Here is a 27,836-nt window from a genome sequence, read left to right on the forward strand (position 1 = left end):
CTGAGAAGATGGCAGACTCCTGTCCGAAGGCCATCTCCTCATTCCTAGAAAGGTCAGAAGATTTTATCCGTACACAAGAAGAAGCAGAACAAAGGAAAGGGGGAGTCAGTCATGTGACTCATCTGGGAGAACATCTCCTGGGGTCTGGTTTGTTCATCTAGAACCCAGTCTTACGGTGAGTCATATGTCATCTGACAGAGAATCTCCAGTCAACAATTGCAGCCTGGTTGCAGGTGTCCAGAGGGCTGACTCAGTTTCTTGCAAGTTAGTGTTCTGCTGATTAGCTAGATTAGCAAAGTATGCAGGTAGCCTCGGGAAAGCAGAGCCATTAAATCGGATAGTGAGGGAGAGAAACAAAGGAAACAGCTGAATAGCACACTGGGAGGTGAATCAAGCTATGGGCTAAGTGATTTCTTAAGTGTCACTCTTACACCTTCCCTGATGCATAGAGGATGTGTTCCAACACCCCCAGTGGATGCCTGACACCACAGATAGTGTCGAACCCTATATACCTATATACCAGGGGTACCAAAAACATGTATACAAGTGGTCACTTTGGTCAACATTGCTCAAGCAGTAGATCGCCATCATCAGAAGTGTCTAGACGCTGATGGTAACCACTTTGAGCATCTCTTGTAATTGCAGAAGTCAAATGTGACTTGTATTCATCTTTTGTTATCAGTACATATTGAGTATTACAATTTTAAGAGTTTTTTCCTTTCTTAAAATGTGTATACATATTTTTTTTGGCATCCTCTGTGTAATGTTTTTCCCTATATGTTCATACATACCTTTTCCCTTCAAGAAATAATTTTACAGCTTTTCTGTGGCATATCTGAATTGCCAGCATCACTAATCTCGCTGTTTCTGGCCGTTAAGTAAAATAATGGTCACTTGAACATAAGCACTGGGATACCAGGGCAGTCACTCTGATAACAGGACAGCTACTACGTGACTAATGGGCACCAAGCATCTACAGTGTAGACAAAAGGATGATTCATGTTCTGGGTGGGTCGGGGCAAGAGGTGCAAGTTTTCATCATGCTACTCAATGGCGTGCAATGTAAAACTTACGAATTATTTCTGGAATTTTCCATTTATTAATAATATTTTCTGACTGAGTTTGACCGCGGATAACCGAGACAGCAGAAAGCAAAACCGCGGATAAAGGGGGACTGTCCCCAGGTGACAACTTGCTAGATGTCATTAATTAAAACCAAAGCTCCCTGCTTGCAAGCACCAGGTTCCACCTGCTGCCCCATCTTTGCAGCAGCAGTCCCAGCCCTTCCTTCCTGGTCATCCTTCTCTGCCATCAGCTTCTCGGCTCCTGCAGAATCAGGGGTCGGTGTGTGAGGGGTTGCATCCTTCAAGTGGATATGCCAGCCCTACCCCTCCATTTATTCTCTGCAGAGGTTTCAACACAAAAATGCTTGGGGTGGGAGGTTGAAGAATGGGGGAGGGTTGGAGGCGTATGCAGGGATCTTGTAGCTGCTGAAGGCCAGAAGAATACAATTCCCGTGTGCTACTTAGAAAGAGCAGTAGAAGGCCACAGCCTCCTCCTCCTGGACTGCTGACCACGTGATAAGAGCAGCAGAAGATGGACAAGCATTCCTTCACCAGTTTTCCCTTGGATTTCAATGAACAGTCAGGACACACCTTCAATGTTTGACATCCCCATGCCCCGGACTGCCAGAGGGGACGTTGTAAAGGCAAGAGGAGGTCAGGGAGACGCAATTTGTTCTTAACCCTGAGGCTGGGGTGGCTTTATAAAACAGAAAGAAATGGACTGGGTACTCACCTAGGGTAAGTGCCAATAGTCTTTACTCCAAGGCCAATGGCCTTGGAGTTTATTTACATCAGCCAGCAAAGATAATACGGTATTTTCCCTCACTCACACAGAAATCCTTGTCCCATTCAGCATCCAATTCTTTGGAGGATAATTTTACTCTTAAGGATCCTTTCCCTGTGTTCATTTTCTCCAGGTGGGAACTTGCGAGGTATCATTCCTTCCTCGCAGCATTGTTTCCTGCAGCTGGAACTTACTCATCCAAAAAACACTCTTGCAGAAACATTCAGAATACTGTTTGACCAAATATCTGGGCACCCCCTGGGCCAGTCAAGTTGACACATAAAATGAGCCATCACGATGGAGTAAGAGGCAGCATCGAAAGAACATCAGCTCTGGAGCCCAGCAGTACAAGGTCAAGTTCCAGCTGTTCTTTACTGGTTGTGTGATTTGTAGGTTGCTCTGTTCCTCTGGGGCTGCCTCAGGTGCCTCTCCGGTGAGATGAGGATAAGAAGAGAGCCAGCATGTACTAAGCATGTGACACATAGCAGGCACACGAGCAGTAGTTGTTCTGGATGCAAAAACTACTTTTTTAAGGTTCAATTTGCCCTTTGCATTTAATATACATTAATAGTATTTAGGCAAAAGAGGCTGCTTGGCATAGAAAATATAGGAAGAAAAAGGGAAGCATTAATATCAAGAAAGAAAAGGAACGGACCAGAGGATCTGTTGTTGGCACATCCTTACTCTTAAATTAGAGTGGCAGGATCTGGGGGTTTGGGGGACATATCAGAGCTGCTGGACTGTGCGGCTTCTCTCCTTTAATGAAATTGCTCCTTTATTTTCCCAGGGGCTCGGTGGGCCCATATTTACCTTGGAACGTAATGGTAGGGTGGCAGTGCATGGACATGTTTCACATTATAAGCATTGAGTGTTGGACGATCACGAAACATAATACATTTGGGACCTGATACCATCATCCACCATAAAAGCAAAATATTTTCCCGTCTAGAAATCAAGTTGGAAAACCTCTCTCACAGTTGGTTTAGGTTTTAAAAGCACTGTAATGGCTGCAAAGATGGCCTGCTCGTCCAGATAAGACTGGAGCCAACCTGACACCTCATTGCAGTATTGGTCCCTCTTCCAAAGCCCTGCTAAGCATGTGGGTGGTGTTAACGACGTCTTTCTGGCAGCTAGCGTGCATGAACCAAGAGATCAGCCTAATGGTTAGAGAAAACCTAGATGGCACAGCAAGAAATTCAGTGGCTGGGCTGGCCAGCTGAGACTGCTGGGGGCCAGCACGATGGCTCTCACAGAGTGTGAGATATTTGGGGTTTGGCAAACCCTAAGAAGCTGGCTGCCAAGCCCTGTTGCCTCCTTGTTCCCCTGGTGTATTTCAAAGGAAATTAAATCCACATGTTTCTGATTTGCTGACACTTAAAGCTCATCCAAAGGTAGTTTTGCAAGAGTGGTTTGGATCCGAGAAGCCTAGAGAAAGTTTAATTATTATTGTTATTTTTCATTTTGAAATGCAGACCTGTACGCTTGCATAATAAATGCCATGCCTGCAAAATCAGAGCCCAGTTTTGCCTGATGAAAAGATTTCGTCCTGGGCCCATCAGAGACAGAGAATTGAAATCAACTACAGAAGACAGTGACTTTCACATCCAACCTGGAAATCCATCTTGAAAATGGCAGTGTTAATGGCTCCTTTTGATTCGGTTGCACCTGAGAACTATCAAAGCTACTCAAAAATCTATGCACCGTATACATTAAGTCTATCGATTTCATTATTTCCTCAGATTCTGGCCAAGGGGACGAAAGCCCAAATTCAAGATGGCGTCTGCGTAGGTCCTGGGAACCTGGGTCCAAGGATGTGGCGCGTGGGACCATAAGGGCAAGAGACCATCACAAAGGTGTTCTGAAGAATGTTCTGAAATGTTCTGCCATGCCCCTGAATGAAACCTAGACAAGCGGCAACCCAAATTCTGCTTCAGGGAAATAGAATTATATACTTGGAAAACATTAGTGCTTCTGGATGTTACATGTGACCACTCCAAGTCCAGTCACATGAAAACTGTTGGCCAAAGAGACCAGGGACCAAAGGGCCCCTCTTCTGAGCAAGGGATTAACGTGTTCAGTTTCTCCCATCTCCCCTAGCTCTAGCCATTGCAATAGCTTTTCCTCCGATTCACATCAGAGGTGGCCTCCTCCACTGCTCTGAATTCTTCAGACAGAAGTGGTAGCTTTGTTCTCTCCCGCTGCTCGCACCACTTCCCCCAGCCCCGGCCTAGCAACTGCTTAATTGGCACTTTATGTGGTGGTACCCACCACTGGAATCCCCCAGCGCCTAGCTCAGGGTCGGGTACATGGTAAGTACGCTTTAAACCTTTGAAGAATGAGGCACTGAGGCTGAGATGAAGAACCTGAAACAAGTCAGCCCTCCGCCAGTGTCCCACTCAGCTCCTGCTGTTGGGTTTCTCTGGGCATGTGTACACCCCTTACTCCCTCTTGCCCTAGAGTCTTCACCCACTCCCAGCTCCTCCCACTCCCCATTTTTTCAATCCAGGTAACCCTTGCTTTTCAGATCAGCTTAGATGTCACTTTCTTGGGGAGCCTTTTGCTTTCCAGCCCAGTTTGGGGTGTCCCCCAGGGATGAGCTTCTCTCTGTCCTCTGCACACTTGGTATCTATTCATGTTCAACTAAGTACAAGGTCTGCTGCACTGCCTCCCTTTCCATCAGCCTGCTGGCTCCTAGAGGCCAGGAACCACGTCTGTCTCCGTCACCCTGTCCCCAGCACCTGGCACTCAGAAACTGTATGGGTTCACTGACTGACTTCTCACTCTAGCCCGGAAGCCAGCCTTTGCCATCATGACAGCTCCTTTCTGGGAAATGTACAAACTAAGAGCAATGAGTGTTTTCAGACACTTTGACACCAGTACCCACTTGAATCAGTTTAAACCATACCACAAATGGATGGCTTAAAACACAGAAATGTGTTGTCTCACAGTTCTGGAGGGCGGCAGTCGGAGGGCGAGGTGTTGGCAGGGTGGGTTCCTTCCGAGGCTGTGAGGGAGGATTTGTTCCAGGCCTCTCCCTTGGATTCTGGTGGCTGCTGGCACTCTTTGGCACCCTTTGCTTGTACAAGCACCACCCTAATCTCTGCCTCCATCATCACACGACATTCTCCTTGTGTGCACATCGGTCTCTGTGTCCAAATATCCCCCGTTTATCAGCACACCAGTCATACTGGATTGGGGACCACCCTGATGACCTCATCTTAATGTGATCATCTGCAATGACTCTATGTCCAAATAAGGTCACTTTCACAGGTACTGGGGGTTAGGACTTCCACATATTTTGGGGGGCACAATTCAACCTATGATACCACTCACTCTTCCAGTAAAAAAAAAAAAAAGAGCTTAAAATTGACATTGAAATACAGTAACCATTTAATTTACAGTCCAAACTGGGACTTTTTTTGAGAATGAAAGGGGCACACTTAATACTTTTGCAGGGACAATAGATAAACTGTCCCAGGACTGTCCCAGGCCATCTGTCTGGGACGTGTATATGACCACCTCCTGGGGCCAGCTCACTGCCCAGCCTTCCCCCTGCAAGGATGCAGCGTGCCTTCACTTCAGATCCCTCTTTGTTTGTGTTCCCAGCGAGTCCAGTCTGTTTTATACACACACAGTCACAGCGAAACCAAAGGATTAGCTGTATTCCAGCTGTAGTTAATTCCCTGTTTCCCGTTACCGAATGCAAGCCCAATCTCAGCAATTAATTTGGTCAGATCAAATCAGGCCCTCTTACACCTGTTCCCCTATTTATTTAGGCTCTAATCTTCCCAGGGGACTTGGAGGCACTGGGGACGATTACCTAAGCCTTAGATTAGCAGGGCAGCGTCAGACACTCTGTCTTCGCCATAATGCACAAGCGATGTCCCTGACACAGCCCCAGCCCTCAGTCTAGAAATGTGCCTTGACAACTGTGATTCCCCCCAGCATGGCCGGGGAAACGATCCCTCTTTTTGTTACAAACTTCCTTTCATCTCCTCCGAAGGGAAGGAAACGTTCCCAGTGGTGCTTCTTTCTGAGGTAATTGTTGGACAGGAGTCAGCCAGTGAAAGCTGCCCATCTAATTAACAGAGTCTGTTATGACTTATCAGGATAATGAGATGGGGAACAAAGACATGCAGGTTTTAATTTTCTCCCCTTCCTGATATTTTGGCTTCTTTTCTTCCTTTTGGAAGATGACCCAACGTTAATGAGGAACGAGTCACTTATGGTTGGGGTACAAATAGAGAGATAAATGACATTGGTAATTAAGTCTCAAGCTCTCTTTGGTATACGGAGCCATTTGTCAGGCAATATTATTCAATCAATCCAGTCTGTTAGGGCTACCACATTTCTCCAAATCCAGCTGTGTGGCCACCAGTGGCAACAGTTTGTATGGTACACAAATAGAATAGCTAATAAAGGCATAGTGAACCCAAAGAGAAAGTATTTTAACCACCACAGGAAGCCTAGCCAGAAGCATTTGATTTGAAAACATGGAAAGTGATCATGACCAGCCACATAGCTCTTCCCATCACAGATTGAACAAATGCTCTGGGTTCCTCGGCTCATATACCTAGGAGGGAAAAGGGGGATATCGGATTGGTCTAGTTCACCTACTTCTGCCATACCAGGGGTCATTGTCAAGGTCTCTGGTCAGCTGCCCATCTGGAGCCCGAAAAGAGACAAGGTGACATGAAATGGGACCGACAAAAGGCCAAATCTAAGGGCAACAAATGGGAGGAAGGCTTCCAGAACAGCATCTCCCACACGGGATGGCCAGATTTTGTCTCCTTTCTTTCCTTTCTTTTGTCAGCGGGGAATCCTGACCCTCTCTCTGCCCATCCGTCTCTCACTGCTCACAATTCAAGTTAATTCTGTCTCCACTGATGCTGGTGTTAAAAAAAAACAAACCGACATTCCCTTTAATTCCCTTTCTCTTTCCTTGCTCCTTTTCAACTCTTGCCAACGTGTCTCAGAATTCTTTACCTCCATCCTAGTGAGAAATTTGCCTTCAGAAAAAGAGAGGGTAACAGTCCAGAACCACGTTTAAGAAAAACCTGACTACAGGAATTAGTGTCGTGACATCCTAAAGAGAAAGGCCAACCACTCTTTCATAGCCTTCACAAATCCGCCTTCCCTTCTTCACCCACCTCCAAATCAAAGTGTCCTTCCACCACCATTATTAGTATAAATAAAATATTATCTCTGTATTTCCCTTATGGCTTTACCGTACTCTGTGATCTGCTCTTTTCGCTGTGATGCAGCAATATTCCAGCTGGATTCAGGATTAAATATGCCCCATGTGCTGGCGTGGGAACCTATCTACCATTCCTAGGAAAACAGCTCGCATTCCAAATAGCTGACTTCTAAAATCCAGAACATAATCTGTTTGTAAACTGGCTTCCTACACAATTCTAGCCCCTATTCTCACCTCTTGGTTAGTCAAGTAATCTTTTGTCTCCTGAGCCCATTCTCTGTGCAGGAGTGTGAAGTTGACATTGAAGGCCACCAAAGCTCCAAAGCCAAGGTGAGAAGGAAAGGCCCAGGGCAGTGGTTCTCAAACTTGAGCCAGGAGCAGAATCACCTGGAAGGCTTGTCTGAACAGATTGCTGAAGATCTGGGATGGGACCCAAGAACTGGCATTTGTAACCTCCTTTCCTGTGGGAATTTTCCTTCAGAAAAAGATGGTCTCATCCAGGGGTCATACTTTGAGAACCTCTGGCCTAGATGGTACAGGGACAGACAGGTACAGGGAGGTAACTAGATTTTCAGAATCCTGAGAGTCCAGCCAATCACCTGGCTGATGCAAAGGCCATCCTTCTGCGGATGAATCATGACAGAAGCAAAGAAGCCTTGCCTGGGTGTCCACCTTGACCTATAGGCAGAGACCATGCCCTAGAGTAACAGCAACAATTTCCTGGGCCTAAGCCAGCATCGCCTGCAGTTTTAGAATTCGATATAGAAATAGCGCAGGAAGACTCCTGAGACTGTGAGATTTCTGAATGTTTGTGAAAATATCTGTTTTGTTCTCTGCTTCTTCTAGATGTCACACTTACTCTCAGCTGTTCAACAGGTTTGCCAAGCCTTGGGGATCCTCTCCTACCATTCTTCATGAAGACACTCATACACCTGTGAGAGCTGGATGGGCACCTGACAATTCTAACTCTCCATACTGTGCTTCCAATGGTCACCTGGCCCAGGATTTCCCAAGCTTCCCTTTGAACCCCGTTCACAGAGATGTACAATGCAACCAAATCCCTTAGCAATTTGCATTCATGTCTTAATTCTAGTGTATCATTTTAGTTTCTTAGCCTAGGTTCTTCACAGAAAGCAGAGCTTTTGGAAAGGAAGGTTGTTTTGGAGAGTGATCCCAGCACACAGGAGTCAAGGGCAGTGGGGAGTGAAGCAGGGAAGAAGGGAGAGAACGTGGCCACATGGTCCATGTCATGTCCTATGAGGACCCTCTCAGAAGCTGTATAGAATGCACATTAGAATTCTCAGCATGAGGGAAGAAAAAGGGAAGCATGACCCCATAGACTCCCACTCCCTTTGGGAGTGTTTTCTCATGGGGTGTTGACAACTTCCAGTTGCACAGGCATAAACACCAGGATACTGTCTCAAAGAAGCTCAGGGTAGAAAGAGAGATACATGGGGCAGCTGAAAGGAGGCACTGTCTGGTACACCTGTACAAAGCTGGTTGCCCCAGCAACGGCTGGCATCAAAAATCGACCAGAAGGTGAGAGACATGCACAGATGATTCCAATATGGTGTATTATGGGGGGAAAAGAAAAGAAAAGAAACAGAGTAAAAAATATTGTATATTTTACCCAATATATTATAAATCTCATTGTTAGTATAATCTTTAATATTCAATATATTTAAAAATTTAATCAAAGGTGAGGATTAACATAGAATTGCAGGAGTGTGTGTCTAAAACCCATAAACCTTACAATGTGCCCTATTTCTAGAAACTTCTACCGTGTCGGTGCCCAAAAGCCTTAGGGAAACAGTGACTAAATAAGAAATTTCATGGTAACCATTTCAAGGCCATCAGATGCAGGGGGGGGGGGGAATCAATAAAAGTGTTGTTTTCTGTTGGCTGCTTGATGCTCACATTAAAATACAGGTTGAGATTAATTAGGAATTGAGGCACCAACATTGCTTTCATGACCTCATGTCTGAAATTCTTATAGTTTGTGCTTAAAAAATCAACTAGCTGCTGCTTATAGTCACTTCTGTACAATCATGGGTTCTTTATAAATGAAAACCAAAATTAGACATAATTGTCGCTATCTTTTCTTTCTGTAACACTAAGTTTCCGAGGTCCAAGGGCATCTTTGGAGGGATAGATTTTAATGACAAAAAGACTATCTTCTTTCATGTCTTATATTTATTTATATTTTCTATCTTTTATAAGATAAAGTGAAGATTATGATCAGGCAATTTATTATTAACATGAATTTCGGCATCTGTGTTGCTAATGGTTCTAGTCTTCAACAAATGATCCGTTCAGGATATGGACCAAAGAACATACGGCTCAGAATAAAGGCCATTTGAAGCTGTACAACGGGTTACAGGCATTGGGATTTCAGCTCACAGTTAAATTGACTAAGGTCAACCCATGAGCATGCTCAGTTGAGCAGCCCACCCTGCCGCGCATGCGGACAGGATACGCTGTCTGGGGCTCGCGAATCATTCTGAAATGAAAGATGGAAGTATTTTAAATACGCTCTAAAATTTTTCTATCATTGAAATTTCAAAAAATATGCAAAAATACAGAAAAACAGAATGAGCCCTCAAATACCTCACCCAGCTCAACTGTGATGGTCACTCTTAAATCCGTTTTAATTTTTTTCTCTTTTTAAAATTTAAACAGGCATCACTTTTGCTCCTAAAAACAGGAAACCCTGGAAGATTTTCATGACCCCCTGAGGGTTTCTGACCTGCTGGTTCTTTGGTTCACTGACCTCGTTCAATCCTCTCTTTATACAAGGGAATGCTATGCTTCTCCCATTCTCTCTGGCTATCTCTCATGCTTGCAGCAAATTAAGTGGACTCTGTCTATGATTTCAGCAATGGTGACATATAATCCCAGTGTTAAAGGATGGAATTTTCCAATGCAAGAAGCAGCAGACAACGAACAGAGGAAACGTTGCTAGAGCACAGGCTCCTCAACACAGTATCTCCAAGTGTGCTACAAAGCAGCCCAGCGTTTGGATGGAAAAAAAAAAATCTGACAATGGAGTGATTGTTCTCCCTCCACAAGCAATCCTACTATTTCTAACCCCTCAATGGGCTCTGCTGGCAACAGGCAGGCATCGCTTAGGTCTTCCTCAAGAGGCTGGCAACCCCAAAGGCAAAGGGGAAAGGACCTGTTGTTTTTCGGGAGACCAAGATCCCACAACCGGATTGCAGCCACTACGACCTTTTCTCAGAAACAAACAGAAGGATGAGCAGGGCAGCTACTCACCTTGTCTCATTTGTTCACGGAGAACCCAAAGCCAGCAACATGGATCAGCTTTCTTGCCTTTTGTCCAACTACTTGCCTGCTACTCTAGAAAAACAACCAAGGTCTGCCAAGAATCGGCAATCTCCTAAATCTCAAAATAATGACTAGTCCATCCAGTGTTTCCATCCAAGGAATTGTTGGTTCCTATACAAGAAAACCCTTTGGGATGAGAATCAGGAGTCCAAGAAAGGCATGTGGTTATTTTTGCCACACTTTGGAAAGAAAGGGAAGTCTATTTTTGACATCAGCTATTCAGCTTTCAAACAACATCAGCCCAGAAAGCATACCTAATTTAAATGTTGATTCCAAATTTTACTTAATTTTAAGGCTTTTGGGGTCTCCTTCTATTCTACTGGTCCAAGCACACACACGCTCACACTCACACTCACACTCATATTCTATTTCCTTGGCATATATGAGCTAAAGTTTTGGCATAGCTTAAGGAATTCATGGCCCTATTTCCATTTGACAACTCCATAGTTTTTAAAATAATAAACAGGAGTGATCAAGTGAAGAATTTGATGGCTTCATTCAGATTACAATGCTTCTAAGACTGGCCATGGCGTTCAGAACAATTAGTCATTAAAGAAGGAACTATGGGCTGATGAGATATGAGGGGGAAATGAAATGCTAAGGGGCACAGGGAAAGGAAAGGAATTACACGGTAGTCTTGGAATATTACAGTGGTTTGTGAGCCATTACCCATCAACCCTGAGAAGGCCGAAATCAAACATGAAATTCACTGCAGGCTCGTGAAAACTAATAAAGATTGTAATGTCACTGACAACTTAATCACCACATTTGCATACAGACTGGAAAATGATTTCTCCACGTGGGGGCCCCTTGCTTGAAGGGAAAGCATTCTATTGTCTCAGATAAGAAATATATACATATTTCTAATAATCATGAAAGCATTTGCAATCCAGAGTTCAGCTTGTCTTTTAGTTAAAAAACAAAACCACATCATTTTACTAAAATGATTCCCAACATGAAAGAATGGAGTTGTTTTTGCCCTTAATTCACTTCAAAGACAAAGAAAATTGTCCTTCTTCAGAGCCTTTGGTACATATTGTTTATCCAAAGTAAAATAAATTACAAAAAGAAAGCAGCTTTCCCCTGCCCTCCTCACTTCTGCCTTATCAGCCACCCACCTTCTCTGAACCCCTGGAGACTTTGGTGGACACGCTCTTATGTCACCACTTCGTCTTCCTCTAGCAGTTCATGAGCAAATCTTCTAACCCCTGGAGCCACCTTGACCTTGATCAGTGTTGTTGAACGACTGAATGCACTCAGTATAAGATTTTAGTACTGCCTATCAAATTAACCTCTTTTATGAAAATAGGAAAGATGGCAGTGGAAGAAAATAAAAGTCATAGTTATCGGTTTAGTATCAAACTTCATTAGACGCGGAAATAGTAATACAAATACTAAACTAAAAGGAAACTGAGTTAGAACCCCTGTAGGGTGACCACCTGTGCTAGTGATGGCCCGTTTTAGGACGGAAACCCCCCACATCCCAGGAAACCCCTCAGTCCTGGGAAAGCCTTGAGACAATTGTTGATCACTCTACAGGTTACCAGTGACTCTCGAGACCAAAATCCAAATGTCAACTTAGTTGGACATTGGCTAGGTTTAAGAGGGCTCATCACAATACACCTTGTCCCTGCCCATCTAAGCCCCCTGTCTATTTCCTTCATTACACTTAAAATAATGTGATTATTCTCATTGCTATTCACTTACTGTCTGATCTCACTATGCAGTGTGAGCTCCATGGAGTCAAGAGAGTCACTTTGCTTGCTGCTCAATTCTGAGAAAGGATGTGTGTATTTCATTGTGTCCCCGTGACAGGATGGAAGCAGGAGATGCTCAGGAACAGGTACCACAGCAGGAGACAAAACTTGGTCAGTGGCCCAACCACAGAAGTATAGTTGGGAAAGTCATTAGAACGAGTCCAGTTCATAATCATCAATAGCGATCATATATTGTGTTAAACAAAATGTGTCCATTTTTCTTAGCGTCTCTCAAAGCATTGTTACATGCTCCAAGTCATTTCATAGTTTGCTCACTCGTTTATTCTTATATTCGCCAAATAATTGAGTGCCTACTATATGCCAGTCCACTCTCCTAGGCTCGGGGCATAAAAGGATAAACAGGAAGACACAATTTCTACACAGTATATAGCATAGGATAGGTTTTTAACCTGGGGCCCAGAGACTTTCTCCCGAAGTGGTTCATGAACTTGGGTGGGAAAAAAATTACAAGTGTCTTCACTAACCTGTCACCCCTGGAAATCACTGATTTGTCGCTATCACTATAGTTTTATCTTTTCTATATAAACAGAATCATACAGTAGATAGAACTTTTGAGACTGGCTTTTTTCACTCAGCTTAATACCTTCAAGATTCATCCAAGTTATTGTGTGTGTTGATAGTTCATTCCTTTTTATTGCTAAATTGAGCAGTATGGCGTAGGGATATACTACAGTTTATTTACCCATTCACCCACTGAAGAACGTTTACACTGTTTCCAGTTATTGACGATTATGAAAAGAGCTGCTATAAACATTCAAGGACAGGTTTTTTTGTGAGCGTAAGTTTGCCACCCAGTTGGGTAAATACCTAGGACTGGAATTGCTGGATCCTACGCTACGTGTGTGTTCATCTTTATAAGAAACTGCCATGTGGTTTCCCAGGGTGGCAATGTATGAGAGTTCCATTTGCTTTGTCATGGGAGCTTGTTTTTGTTGGTTTTTTTTTTTTTTCATCATTCTATTTCGCCATTCTAGATATGTAGTTATATCTCATCAGGGTTTAATTTGCATTTCTCTAATGGTCAATGATGTGAATATCTCTTCATGTGTTTATTTATTACTGGATATTTGCCATTATTTCATTGAGGATTTTTGAATCTGTTCATGAGGGATATTGTTCTAGAGTTTTATTGTACCATCCTTGTTGGGTTTTGATATTAGGGTAATGCTGGCTGCATAAAATGAATCGGGAAGTGTTGCCTCATAGAAAAGTCTGTGTAGTAGTCATTGTATTTCTTCTGTAAATATTTGGTAGAATTTGCTAGCAAAACCATCTGGGTCTGGAGATTTCTTTTACAAAGGTTTCTAACTTCAAATTTAATTTTTAAAATAGTTATAGGGCTACTCACCTAATCTGTATTTCATCTTGAGTGAGTTTGGTTAGTTTGTGGGTTTTTTTGCAGAATTTGTCCATTGTATCTAAATTGCTGAGTTTATGAGCAGAGTCTGTAGTGATAACCCCTCTTCCTTCCTGGCATTGGTAAGTTGTGTTCTATTTCTCTGTGAGTTTCACTAGGGATTTATCAATTTTATTGAACTTCTCAAAGAACCAAGTGTTGGTTTCATTGATGTTGCTCTATTATCTTTGAAATTGTTTTCAATTTCGCTGATTTATGCTTTTATTATTCCCTTTCTTTTGCTTGTTTTGGGTTTATTTTGCTCTTCTTTTTCTAATTTCTTAAGGTAGCAGCTTAGACTGTTGATTTGATACCTTTTTCTCTAATATAAGCATTTTAATTGTATAAATTTCCCTCCAAGTACTACTCTACCTGCAGTCTACAATTTTTTAAAATATTTATTAAGTTTATTGGGGTGACATTGGTTAGTAAAATTATAGATGTTTCTTTTTTTTAAAATTAAAGTTTATTGGGGTGACAATTGTTAGTAAAGTTACATAGATTTCAGGTGTACAATTCTGTAATAATACATGTATGATGAAATTATTGATGCTTCAAGTGTGCATTTCTATAATACATCATCTATATATTGTGTTGTGTGTTCACTACCCAGAGTCAGTTCTCCTTCTATCACCATATATTTGATCCCCTTTACCCTCTGGTAACCACTAAACTATCTTCTGTGTCTATGAGTTTTTGTCTTGATGGTTTGTTGCTTTCAGTTTTATAGGCCACATATGACTGAATTCATATGGTTCTTGACTTTTTCTGCCTGACTTATTTCACTTAGCATGATAATCTCAGGATCCATCCATGTTATCGCAAGTGGCAGTGTTTCATTTCTTCTTATGGCTGAGTAATATTCCATTGTATGTATGTAGTACCACATCTTCTTTATTCAATCATCTATCGAAGGACACTTTGGTTGTTTCCATGTCTTGGGCACCATGAATAATACTGCAGTGAACATATGGGTACATATATCTTTACAAATAAATGTTTTCATATATTTTTGGGTAGATACCCAGAAGAGGGATTTCTGGGACATATGGTAATTCTATTCTTAATTTTTTGAGAAACCTCTATACTACTTTTCATAGTGGCTGTACCAATTTACATTTTCACCAGCAGTATATAAAAAGGTTCCTTTTTTTCCACAACCTCTCCAACACTTGTTATTACTTGTCTTGTTGATAATAGCCATTCTAACAGGTGTGAGGTGGTATCTCATTGTGATTTTAATTTGCATTTCCCTAATAGCTAGTGAAGTTGAGAATTTTTTCATGCATCTGTTGGCTGTTTGTATGTCTTCTTGGGAGAAGTGTCTGTTCAAGTTTTCCGCCCACTTTTAATTGGATTGTTTGTTTTCTTGTTGAATTGTACAAGTTCTTTATACATTTTGGATATTTGCCCCTTATTAGCAGTGTTGTTTGCAAATACCTTCTCCCATTCGATTGGTTGCTTCTTTGTTTTATTGATGGTTTTTTTTGCTGTGCAGAAGCCTTTTAGTTTGATAAAATCCCATTCATTTATTCTTGCTTTTACTTCTGTTGCCTTTGAGATCAAATTCATAAGATCCTCTCTGAACCCAAGGCCCATAAGTTTAATACCTATGTTTTCTTCTATATGATTTATTGTTTCAGGTCTTACGTTTAGGTCTTTGATCCATTTTGAGTTCATTTTGGTATATGGTGACAGATAGCAGTCTAGTTTCACTCTTTTGATATATTATATTTTGATATTCATTCAGTTCAAAATATTTCTAATTTCCCTGAGACTTCCTCTTTGACTCATGGATTATTTAGAATTGTGTCGTTTAATTTCTAAGGTTTTGGAATTTTTCCAATCGTCCTATTATTGATTTCTAGTCTAATTCCATTATAGAGAGAGAACATACTTTGTATGACTTCATCTCTTTAAATCTGTTAAAAATCTGTCTTATGACCCAGGATCTGGTTTAACTGCATCATGGAAATTTTGATGATTATGTTACAAGACTAAATTTTATCTAATTCCTATGGAAAATGTTGTGGTGGTTGTTTTTAACAGAGAATCTACCAGGCTGAGTTCCGGTCAATGGTTTCAAGCAGTTTTCTATGGGTTGTGGTTCCAATACAAGTTCTGTTTTCCAACATTTCAGATCTGCCCCTATGTGTACTATCCAGTGGCCAGTCTGAAACCCCGGACAATGGTCTACTTTGTAATTCAGTTCTGAAAGTCTATGGTATGCTATTTAGGGTCAGGTCTAATCTTGTGTATCTCGAGGATGAGCCCAGAAGTTCATAAACAACTTTATGGAGTTGCTTCCCCTAGCTCTTCCCTCTCTCTGGTATTTTCCAGTTCTCAGGGGCTCAGCTTTTTGGTCCTCTGGGCAGAAAGCTGGGGCTTTACTCAGTCTGTTCTTCTATGAACTTCCCATAACTGCATCTGTGTCCAGCGAAAATTGGTGAGAGGACAGGGAGAGAAAAAGCTTTGGGAGTTTGCCCCACACTCTTGAGACCACAGCTGCTCTAATCAGACGGAAGATTCTCCTCTCTCAGTTTTAGGCTCCTATGAGTTCTCATGGCCCTGACATCACAGGATGGCTTGAGGCCTGAAGCATGAGAAAATGGAGATGAGAAAAAAGAAACAGAACAAAACAGGGGATTTCTCTACTCCTTCTAAGTATTAGGAAACCTCCCTCCTGCTCTCTATAGGGCTTCTCCCGGGGCTGTCAGTATGGGCAGCAGTGTTCCCTTCCGGGTTTCAGGCTGTGCTGAATCCAGGCTGGTTGTTCTGCAGGGGGGAAGAAGAGTAACTCACCACCAGTTCAGGAGTCCTCAAGCTTCTGTCATCTTCTCCAGGCTGCCAGCCACCATTTTCTTTTGGGAGTCTTCAAGTAACTCTTCCACACATTCTATCCCAGTTTTATAACAATATTCACTGGAAGACAGAGTTGAATGTGCTTAGTCCATCTTGCCCTGAACCAGAACCCAATGTGTTTTATTTTATGCATTTAAAAACATGATTCTAAAATAAGATCCACAGGCTTCATCAGCTTCTGGAGAGGTCCACGGCATCAAAAGGACCCTTAGACAAAAGGGAGGTACAGGCATATCATTAGTCACTTGCAGGTCAGCATCATACATGCGAAGGAGGAGAAGCTAGGATCTTCGGAAGCCCTTGGAGAGCACCTAGGCTAACCTGGAATCAGGGAAGGCTTCCCAGGGACCAGGGGAGGAACAGCGTCTCAGCAGATGGAAGGTCATGCTCATGGGCCAGAAAAGAACTAGAGCATGGAAAGTGTGGGTCACAGCAAGTAGTTCAGAATGGCCAGGATGTGAACTTCTCTTGGCCCTTGAGACCATGCACAGAAGAGAATCACATGGTTTTATTAAATAGTATTTGTGGACTATCAAATTCAATGACATTCTAGGTCCACCGGAAGCTGCCATACTGAAGCTATCCATCATGGAATCCAATTCCAGATCTCCTTCTCCATTCTATACATAGACTCTGTTATGTAGGCATTTAACACTCGCATAAGGAACCCATTCATTTTGTATGCTTGGCAACAAACTGTTGTGGATACATATACCATTGCACAGCTATCTTAAATTGCTATTTCAGAGATCAAAAATTCAATGAGCAGGCTGAAAGAAAATACAAAAATGAAGGATGCAAAAGAATAAAATAGCCAAAGGAAAAAATTTTAATTCCATCTTTTCATTATTATGAACTAGAAGAATAGCCACAAAGAATTGACATAATCAGTATAATATATTTCTTTGTGCTTTTTGAAAAATTCAAATTTGTCAGAGCTTGGGGCAGAACATGGAAATAAATATAATGAAACAGAGAAAGTGTGCTAAGAAATACAAAAAGAACTAAATTCCCAAGGCAGGTAAAGCCCGCATGCAATAACAGATTCAAATCCCTGTGGACAAACATAAGCCTGTTGTGAAAAACCTAGTGGCTTTGCCACAGAAACTATGGGCTGGATCTGACCTCAGGCATAGAACTCATTTCCTTATCATGCAATAGAAGGATATTTGAGGGTGGGGAGAGGGGAGAAAAAAGGAAAGAAAGAAAGAAAAGGATTATGCATTCACACCACTACAGAGATTTTTGCACAAAATACGACTGGTTAAGAATAAAATAGACAATAAAGAGAGAGTCCATTTATGTTAAGAAAACATTTGGTAGCATTCCATGTAACACAACTTGCTTGAAAATCAAAATGGGGAAAGAAAACAAACTGGGAGACTTTCATTCAGGCTTTCATTCAGGCAACTAACCTTTATGAGCATCTACTATAAACCAGGCCAGCACTAAGCTCTCGAGTGTGTTATGCATTGAATTGTGTCCCTCAAATTCATATGTTGAAGCTCTAAACTTCAGCACCTCAGAATGTGACTGTATTTGCAGACAGAGCCTTTAAAGTGGTAAGTAAGGTTAAATGAGGTCATTAGGGTGGGCCCTGATCCAATCTGACTGGTGTCCTTAAAAGAAGAGGACATTTAGATACACAGAGACACCAGCAGTCTGCGCACACAGAGGGAAGGCCATGTGGGGAGATAGTGAGAAGTCAGCCATCTGCAAGCCAAGGAGAGAGGCCTCAGAAGAAATCAAACCTGTTGACACTTTGGCCTTGGACTTCCAGCCTCCAGAACTGTGAGAAATGAATTTCTGTTGTTTAAGCTGCCCCCTCTGGTACTCTGTCATAGCAGCCTGGGCTGACTAATACAGGTGGGAAGGTGAATGGCGCTCACAGGCTCAGGAAGAAGCCAACCCAGGGACACATGGTAACAACACCCAGAATGTGTGGCAGAGTGATGAACAAGTGTGCGGACCTGTAAACAGAGCAAAAGGGAAAAAAACGAAGTGATTCCGGGAAATAACCAAGAGGGTCAAAGGATAAACGCAACTTCAAATCTGTCAATATGGCTAGTTTCTCTAGAAATTGGTTTTATTCTGGGATCAGTTAGACTGAAAATGCCATCTGCGGTCAGCCTCGGAGTCAGAAGCTGCCCTCTTTGGGAGGTAGTCTCCCATCAAGGGGTTTGGGATCTTGTTGCCTCCAGGTGTAAACCATCCCCAAGCAATTAGCATAAAAACGCAATGTACTAACAGTTCATATCCATCCTTCAAGCCTGGACTTTCTCATGATGGTACCAGTAATGAGCTGATCTGCATGGTCAACGATCTAACTGATATCAGAGCACCGAGCAAAAATGCAATAACATGAACATAATGAATGAAAATATGAGAGCTAGGGAGTACAGACTCAAGAATGGTGCATACTAGGCGGATATTGGCTATTGAATATTAAATATTAGAGTTCCAGCAAAAAACTAGATGGAGGAACAAACCTGAAAAACAAATAGATGAAAATGTTCCTTAACTGAATAAAGACCAATTTTTGGATCAGAATGCAAATGCTAAGTACCAAGAAAGATGAATAATAATGATAATAATTTAGCAAGCGAAAAATAATCATACCTGGATATAATCTGGTGAAATTCCCAATACTCCAGGTACCAGAGAATGAGAACATGAGCCATGAATCATTACATAGTCCCTAGTTTCTAACTAGATAGGGCGAAACTTATCAAAATAAAAGAAACGATGAATCCACAGTCATCCTAGGATACTTCAACAGCTCTCTTTGAAACGGACAGGTCAATTTGTCGAACACATAGTGAAGATCTGGAGAAACCGAGTAACAAATAAACTGAATGACATAGATCTGTGTGGATATTTAGACTAAACTTAGAAAACAAATTGTCTTCAAACACTCAGAAACGATTTTACAAAATTGACCATGATTAGTGTTGTAGCTCAGGCTACTATGACAGAATGCCATGCACTGGGAGACTCTCCAACAAACATTTATTTCTCACATATCTGGAGGCTGGGAGTCCAAGGTCAGGGTAACAGAATAGTCGGGTTCCTGGTGAGGGCCCTCTTCCTGGTTTATAGACAGCCATCTTCTCATTTTATTCTCATCTGGTGGAGAGAGAAAGCCAGAAAGCAAGCTCTCGTGTCCCTTAAAGGGCACTAATCCCCCTGGTGAGGGCTCCTCATGACCTAATCACCTCCCAGAGGCCCCACCTCCTAGTACTGTCTCCTTAGGATTTCATCACATGATTTTGGGGCGCGGGGACGCAAACATTCAATCCATAACAATTAGACCACAAAGACAATAGTAAAAATACAGATGTTCTGGTCAATGCAGAAGGCTGAAAGGACGAAGAAGGATGTCTTGCCCCAAATCAATGAAATTATTGAGTACAATACAACAGAATTTCATTATGTAGCTGAGCTCAAAACCAAACAGAATGCCCGGAAAAAAAGGGGGATGACACAAAGCAGTGAGTAGTAGCTAAAGTATCAAAAACAGCCCCCGGCCTCAGAGTCAAACATCTGGCCTGGGATTTGGGGTCCACACTGGAAGAGTTGCTAGGCTGCTGGGCCAGGGGAGGCTGGGAGCTGGAAGGAGCCACTGGCACAAAACCAGGAGTTACCAAGAGCAACTTGTCTCCTGAAAGCAAACTAGAAGAACTCAATCTATGGGCCCAGAGACTCAGACCCAGACAGACCACACCAAGGATGGGAAAGAATTACCCATGAGTGATTGGCATGAGTGAATGAATGAATAGAATCCAAGGTTTCCTCCTGTCCATGACTCCAGAACTGCCCCCTATGTTCATTACTGGGCTGCAGGTGCAAAACTACTTCCTGGTGCCTGAATCTTTTACCTAATTACGAACTAGAACAGCATCTGTAAGAACTACAGACAGCTGCCCGAGTCTGTGTGCCTGCTACCTATCCGAAGCAATATTTGTTGAAAAACATGAGACTACACTGCAGCTGGGTCTTTTCCCTGTCACCCCCACTGTGCTCTGCCAGCCTGAGGTCAAGTGCATCCTGAGGGAGATGGCGTGTTTGTGAAAATGCCACCGTGGTGCCACTCCATGGCAGGCATCATGTATTTCAGAAATTGTAAGAAGTCAGCCTGTAGCATAGTGAAAAAGGCCAGGCTTAGGAGACTGGGGCACTGCAGAAGGCATCACGCTTCTTCGAACCTCAGTTTCCTCATGTGAAAATGGGAATAACAACCATTTTTGAAGGTTACCATGAGAATCAAGTGAGATATGTAGACTAGTAACAATAATAAACAAGTGAATATCATGATGATGATGATATGCTTAGATATAAATGGGTTCCTTGATTTGATGTTAAAAAATTGCCCCTATGATGTATTTTTATCTTTGGTTTCAATATCTTGCTAGAATGCCTGACAAGACTTGGCATTTATAGACAGAAGTTCAGTGCCTTGGAATAAAGAGTGTGATCACCAGGTATGCCTGCCAAATGGAAGAAATGTCTCTGGTAGCTTTTAACGCTATGGCCATGTGGCTACATGAGTGGAAGATTCCATGAGCTGAAAATGTGTAGACACACTCCACCCAGCCTGGATCTGCAAACCTGTACCAACTAAACTTAGAAAACAAATTCTCTTCAAACACTCATAAACGATTTTACAAAACTGACCGTGATTAGTGTCTTACTTCAGGCTGCTATAATAGAATGCCATATACTGGGAGGCTCAGCCAACAAACATTTATTTCTCACACATCTGGACTGGGTGCCATTTGTGATGCCCGATAGGGCCAGTAAGTCTGTGCGCAGAAGTGCACAAGACATGACACCTGAAGGCCCATGCGCCCCCCACCCCACAAGATCCCTGCCACAGGCAGAGGTCCCAACTTGCCTCAGTCTCCACATAATCTGTCCTCTGTAGAAAAGCTAAATTCAGAAGTCTGGACAGCAAGCTGAGGGTGCCACCACACCCTCTGTCACCTACCACAATGAAATTATGACCCCCTCCTCTTTTTTTATAACTGTTTTATTGAGACATAATTCACATATCATGAATATGCCCATTTAAACTGTAGAATTCAATGGCTTTCAGTATATTCAACAGGGTTGTGCAACCATCACCACAATCCATTTTAGAACATTTTCATCACACCAAGAAACCCATCCTCACTAGCTGCCATCCTCATTTCCCCCCAGGTCCCTCGCTAATTTACTTTCTGTTGCTATGCATTTGCCTCTTCTGGAATTTCATATAAATGGAATCCAACAATATGTGACCTTTTGTGACTCGTTTCCTTCACTGTTTTCAAGGTTTACCCTTGTCATATGAGCACATGTCAGTACTACATTTTTCTTTACTGCCAAATAATATTCCACTGTAGGAATATATCCGCATGTTATTTCTCCATTCATCAGTCGGTGAACATTTCGGTTGTTTCTACATTTGGCTCTTATGAATAACACTGCTACAAACATTTACATACAAGATTTTTTTGTGTGTGGACACACGCTTTTCAGTTCTTAGGGGTACCCAGGAAGGTCTTTTATTTCTTGGTTCTCCCCAGGAGAGGGATTGTTGGGTTGGACGGTAACTCTGTGTCTAACTTCTTGAGGAATGACAGACTGTTTCCCAATGTAGCTGGTAGGAAGCATCCTACATTGGTAGGATGCTTTTAAAAGCAACTGAATTACAAAAAAAAAAAGGCTTTTCAGCATCCCCACCTCTTTCCTGAAGAGCATCAGAAGTTGGTAAAGATCCGCTTCCCTTTTATTTGTACAAAGTGAAGCAGAAGCAATAGGCTTTCATCGAAGTCCTCCTCCTAAATTGTGGAGATTTCAGGACCAGCAAGCGCCCTCCCCTGTGAATCCATTTTCTCTCCTAGAAATGAAGACAGAGGCAGAAGCAACTCCTTAAAGTACCCACTTAGGCTCTGAACAACAGGGTTGCCAGTTCGAGTCCCACATGGGCCAGTGAGCTGCGCCCTCCACTAGACTGAAGACAAAGAACCGCCGCTGAGCTGCTGGAGGGGCGGCCGGATGGCTGAGTTGGTTAGAGCACGAGCTCTCAACAACAAGTTTGCCGGTTCAATTCCCACATGGGATGGTGGGCTGCACCCCCTGGAACTAAGATTGAAAACGGCGACTGGACGTGGAGCTGAGCTGCGCCCTCCACAATTAGATTGAAGGACAATGACTTGGAGCTGATGGGCTCTGGAGAAACACACTGTTCCCCAATAAAATTTAAAAAAAGAAAATATGCAGTCTGCAGGATCCAGGCCCATCATTAAAAAAAAAAGTGAAACAAGTACCCACTTAGTCCAACACGGTAGAAAACAGGTACAGGAGAAAATGTGGATTCAAAGCTAAGAATTTAGAACATGGAACAAAGCTCCATGTGAAATACAACCAGATCTTTACAAGACTGCTCGAGCAATTCAGGAACCTCCTTGGCTCCAAGGAGAGAGGTTTCCCTCATCCTTCTCTCAGGCCTAAGAAAGCAAAGAGCAGGTGATGAGAAGTAACCTGGGGAGCCAGTCAAGGTGGCTGCAACCAAAGGCTCTGCTGCAATGCCTGGAGTTAAGTCAAGTTTTCAGCTGGTCTGACTAGCCAGGCAGACAAGCAAAATGAAGAGCATGTTCAAACCTCTCTTCAGAAGTCAGGCCGTCATGCTCTGCGGCTTATTGTAGCCTTGGAGAGAATCATCAACAATGCCAGAAATGGATTTGGGGTGCGATACATGGGCGTGACCATACTTTGAATCTTATGTGCATCTATGCTGAATTGGAAGGGTTCATACAGAGCGTTCTTTTGGGTATAAAAGTAATTCTGCTGGTCACAGGCAAAAACTCATCACGGTACAGAATGACAAGTAGATGGTTTTCCCACAGTCAGCAACAGGAAACACACACACACGTACACACGAGTATTTTAGGTGTTGCTTTCCCCACGCAATTCAAACTGCAAGGTGGTAGAGTGAAAAAGGTAAATAGGCAACAATGGAAAAAAAACAACAATTCCACTATAAATAAGCTTTATTACTCCATCTGAGAAAGAAAACAGGGATCTGGATAGTATGTGTCTCTTCCCTTTCAAACCCAAACCGTAATCAAAAGCAAAAAGCTCAAAAACGCAACAGAGATACAACTGGCATTTGTAGCTGTGATGGAGAGACCTGTGGAATGAAAAAGCTCCCCACAATGAGAGCGTAGCAGTGTGGTGTTTTGTTTCATTCGGGAGATGCCTACGAGGGGCTCAGACCCCTTGAGAGGGGGCCCCAATCACTCGGCAGTTGGGATCGGCAGCCAGGGGTCTGCAACGTGATGAGGCAGCTGCGCTTGGACAGGGGTCATATAAGCAGCCCCAGGGCGGGAAGGAGGGAAGGAAGGGAGCTTAATACTCTGCAGACTGCCATCCGCGAGGGACACAGCCCTGCAGGTCCAAAGGCTTCAGGCACTGTGGTGGCTGGCTATCGAGGGCTTGGAAATGTGGCTCAGTGCCTTCTCCGTGTTCCCCATCTCTGGACCCTCGTGAGACGGAAGAGCCTGTTTTCTGAGAAAGGCCTAGAATGAGATGTTAACACCATATAGTTGGCGTCTGTGGTTTACCTGTGTCTCTGTGCCTTGGGGCAGGGCAGGTTGTGACATCACTCAGATACTGCCCATTGTGTCACCCAAATAACTTTTATGATAGTCTGGCCTGTCATGGCCAACTTCCTCCATTTGTGCCTCTCATCTCGGGGCTCTTTGGGCATGATGGCTCCTCTGGGCGCCAGTTCTCCTACACCCTCGATCTCCCTATAGCTCTGTGGATCCCCACCCCCACTCCATTTTAAAGGAGTCTTTGTCATGCTCGCCCTCTTGAGTCCCTCCACCTCCGGGCATGGCTGAGGCCTGGTTCTCCCTCACGCACCTACTTCCCTCAGGCATCATATAATTATAATTAACTATAATCAGCAATTATAGTTAACAAAATCCCAGGGCAGGGCTCCTCTTGCCACCGCCAGGGTCTGTCACCATCAGGAAGGAATTCAACACCCCCACAGCTGGCTCCTTTGCCTCCCGGACACTCTCTTCCTGAACTCCTCTGCTCCAGTAAATTTCAGCCCCACCACAGCCACCATCTTCCACAGTCTGCCAGGACCTTGACTTCTCCTGAATCCCTCTGCGATTCTCTAGTTTGACATTGGCATGCATCAGGGATCTCATTTCACGATTCCTTCCTTTCCATTCTGGTGGCACTGGCTTCACGCACAGCCAGTGCCGCTGACCTTGCTTAGCTAGTTGTTAAGGTTGGAAAAAATCCAATTACATCTTGCTCACCAAAGGGTTGACTAATCATGGATTACATGAGAACGGACGAATCCTCCTCCTTCAAAGAACGACCATGTAAACTCCTATGATCTGAAAGCTATTGTCCTACTCTTACCTGTCCTCCTTCCTGTCAAAGTATTCATTCAGCAAGTTAAACCCATGACTCGCATACAAACAGAAAATGAACATGTACCCAAAATTTATTTAACTCATTAATGAGCAAACCAGTAGGACAGGAAAGATGGTTCAAAGAGCATTTGTGGAATTTACTGATATTTAAAAACAAAACAGATTATGAGAATGACTTCTGGATCATTTGTTAGATACAAAACTGGTTAATGCCCCACCTGGGAATAAAACCTCAACTGCTGTGGTTATCTTGTCTAAGGGTATGAAACCCACAAGTTAACACGTAACTTTACTGTATCTGGACTTATTAAGTAATAAATAGTAAATTCAAACACAGCTATATTCTCCTCAAGCACTAAATAATGCTTGGGTGAGCCTGTCGAAAATGCCCCAGTGTGACATTGAGAGGACATGTCCCTTGACTTATTTCTACGTTTTGGATAATTTTTCTTAACAATCCCTAAAGAGAGAGATTCTAAACTAGTTATCTGAAAATCTCCACACTCATTCCTTCCTGAATTTAAGAAAAGAAAAAAAGAAAACCATAAGTGCATCACTCACACTCCATTAGGCTCTTGATGACCGAAGAATGACTGTCACCTGGCATGACTCAGCAGTAGGAATGGTCCTTTGGCAGCGCTCCCATCACACAGATGGCCACCAGCCCTCCCAAGACCAGTCCTGGCCAAGAATGCAGACACTTCGAGTTCCAGGAGGTCATTCAGGACTGGATTAGGTGGGTTTACACCTTCATCAAGACATCATAAGATAGGAATGTCAAGGAACCTTCTGGAAAGTCTCCCTGGATTTCCTCCGACAGATGGTGTCTCCTGCACTCAGTCCTCTCAGGACTGAGCGAGCCCACTGTCAGCCCGTGCCAGGCTCGCATCAGGCTCCCAGGCAAGGCCTCTTCTTCAAGCTCTATTAACCAATTTAAGGCCATTTCTTCTCCTTCTTCTTCTTTCCTCTGTGAAAATGGTTCACAATGGATCATTGTCTTCATATAAATCTCATTACTTAAGACAATTTTTAAGATGTACTTTCTTTTAGGCTAAATAATCCAAACTGTTACCACCTTCTTAGATCTACTGTTAGCTGTGCTTCGCTGAGCCCTCTGGGTCTCTCTTAAGACCAGGAAGAGCGTAAGCAACCCCCAGGGACGACTTCACAAAGCAGATCTCGTGTCTTCCGCACCCTATGACCTTTCTCTAAACAAAAACCCAGCCTTGCTCACACATTTATGGTGGAGGAACAGCCTTTAGAGTGTTTCTTATGCTGTTTGGCTTGCTCCGTCTTTCTTTATCGTGATTGGAAATAGTTCCACTGTGTTCCTTCAGTCCATGCTCATTGTTTTTTTAAAAATTAGCAATTATAGTTAACAAAAAGGAGAAGATAAAAAATAGCCATCATCACACTTCTCAGAGACAACTACTGCTCATACTCAAAAGTTGGTACTTAGGTTTTTGGTTTTTTTTCCTGATTTTTTCTTTTTTTTTTTTAAAGAAGAGATCAGACTGGGCTGGACTGCCCTTAAGCTACTTTTTTCACCCAATAACAGCTGGGGGTCCCACACTTTACCCCTGCTCGGAGCTGTCTTGCCTTCCCCAGTTGTTGGGTCACAGCATTAAACCATCACCACCGCTCACTACAACCCATTCAACACAGAGGCAGCTCCTCATCTCAGAACCAACCCGTCCTAGCAGCAGTTCAAATCAGCTTAGGAGGCAAATAGAATTTTTTGGAGATAAAGCGTTTGCAGCTGTAATTAGTTAAGGATCTCAAAGTGAAATCATCTGGACCTATGGTGGGCTTTAAATCAAAATCTGACACCCTAAGAAGAGGAGGGGAGACACAGACACACAAAGGGAAGGAGGCCATATGACGACAGAGGCAGAGATTGGAGTGATGCAGCCACAAGCCTAGGAATGTCAGGAGACACAAGAAGCTGGAAGAGGTGACAAAGGACCCTCTCCCGGAGCCTTCAGAGGGAGCAGGGCCCTGCTGACACCTGACTTCAGACCTCTGGCCTCCAGCACTGTGAGAGAATACATTACTGTCATTTAAATCACCCTTCTTGTGGTCCTTTGTTACAGCAGTTTGGACCCTGATGGTGGCGGTGAAGGAGATGAGAACCGGTTGAATCCAGGTAGGTTTGAAGGTAAGAAAATAGGATTTGCAGAGGGGACTGGATGGGGGATGTGAAGGAAAGTAAGGAGTCTAGGATGATTCCAAGATTTTTGGCTTGAGCCAGTGGGAGGCAAGGGAAGACTTTCAGAAGAGCAGGCTTGGAAGGGAAGCAGGAGCTCACGTTGGATGTGTGAAGTCTGAGGAGCCTGTTCGGCTTTCAAGGCAAGATGTGCTGTGGGGCCATTGGAGACACCCACAGGGAGCCCAAGAGAGAAAATCCACGCCAGAGACAGAAAACTGGGGGTCTTCATATATGTGTATATATGCGTATGTATGTGTATAAATGTCTACGAGGTCAATTAATTTTGCAAACTCATCTTAGAAAATGTGCTACATACCTCATTGCTGAATATCACTACAGTCACCTTCGAAGGACTCCCCTTGGGAAGCTATGCACCGACGCCAGCGCCTAGTCCACCCTTCAATTTTAGAACTCTTTTTCTGGAATGGCCATCAGAGCTGTTGTCGTATTACCCTTGATGTCCTGAATGTCATCAAAATGTCTTCCTTTCAGTATTTCCTTTATCTTTGGGTAAAAAAAGAAGTTACCGGGGTCCAGATCAGGTGAGTAGGGAGGGTGTTCCAATACAGTTATTTGTTTACTGGCTAAAAACTCCCTCACAGACAGTGCCGTGTGAGCTGGTGCATTGTCATGATGCAAGAGCCATGAATTGTTGGCAAAAACTTCAGGTCATTTTTGTCTTTTTCACGCAGCCTTTTCAGCACTTCCAAACAGTAAACTTGGTTAGCTGTTTGTCCAATTGGTACAAATTCATAATGAA

General features: G+C 43.2%; 1 protein-coding gene across 3 annotated transcripts in view; it reads right to left on the reverse strand.

The window, feature by feature from the left end:
* The window catches only part of KCNE2 (potassium voltage-gated channel subfamily E regulatory subunit 2), a 175,477-nt gene that overhangs the window by 142,552 nt on the left and 5,089 nt on the right, over positions 1 to 27,836 (reverse strand). The window contains exons 1-2 of one of the 3 annotated variants that reach the window (XM_074325710.1): positions 18,178 to 18,374; positions 16,367 to 16,486 (exon numbers count right to left, since the gene is read on the reverse strand). The gene's annotated coding sequence lies outside the window, so the exon portion shown is untranslated. Of the gene's footprint in view, positions 1 to 10,318; positions 10,341 to 16,366; positions 16,487 to 18,177; positions 18,375 to 27,836 lie in introns of those variants that run through there. The other 2 variants (XM_074325708.1, XM_074325714.1) reach the window with 2 other exon arrangements.

This window comes from Rhinolophus sinicus, linkage group LG01 (assembly GCF_036562045.2).
Source record: "Rhinolophus sinicus isolate RSC01 linkage group LG01, ASM3656204v1, whole genome shotgun sequence".
In the NCBI taxonomy this organism is placed as follows: Eukaryota; Metazoa; Chordata; class Mammalia; order Chiroptera; family Rhinolophidae; genus Rhinolophus; species Rhinolophus sinicus.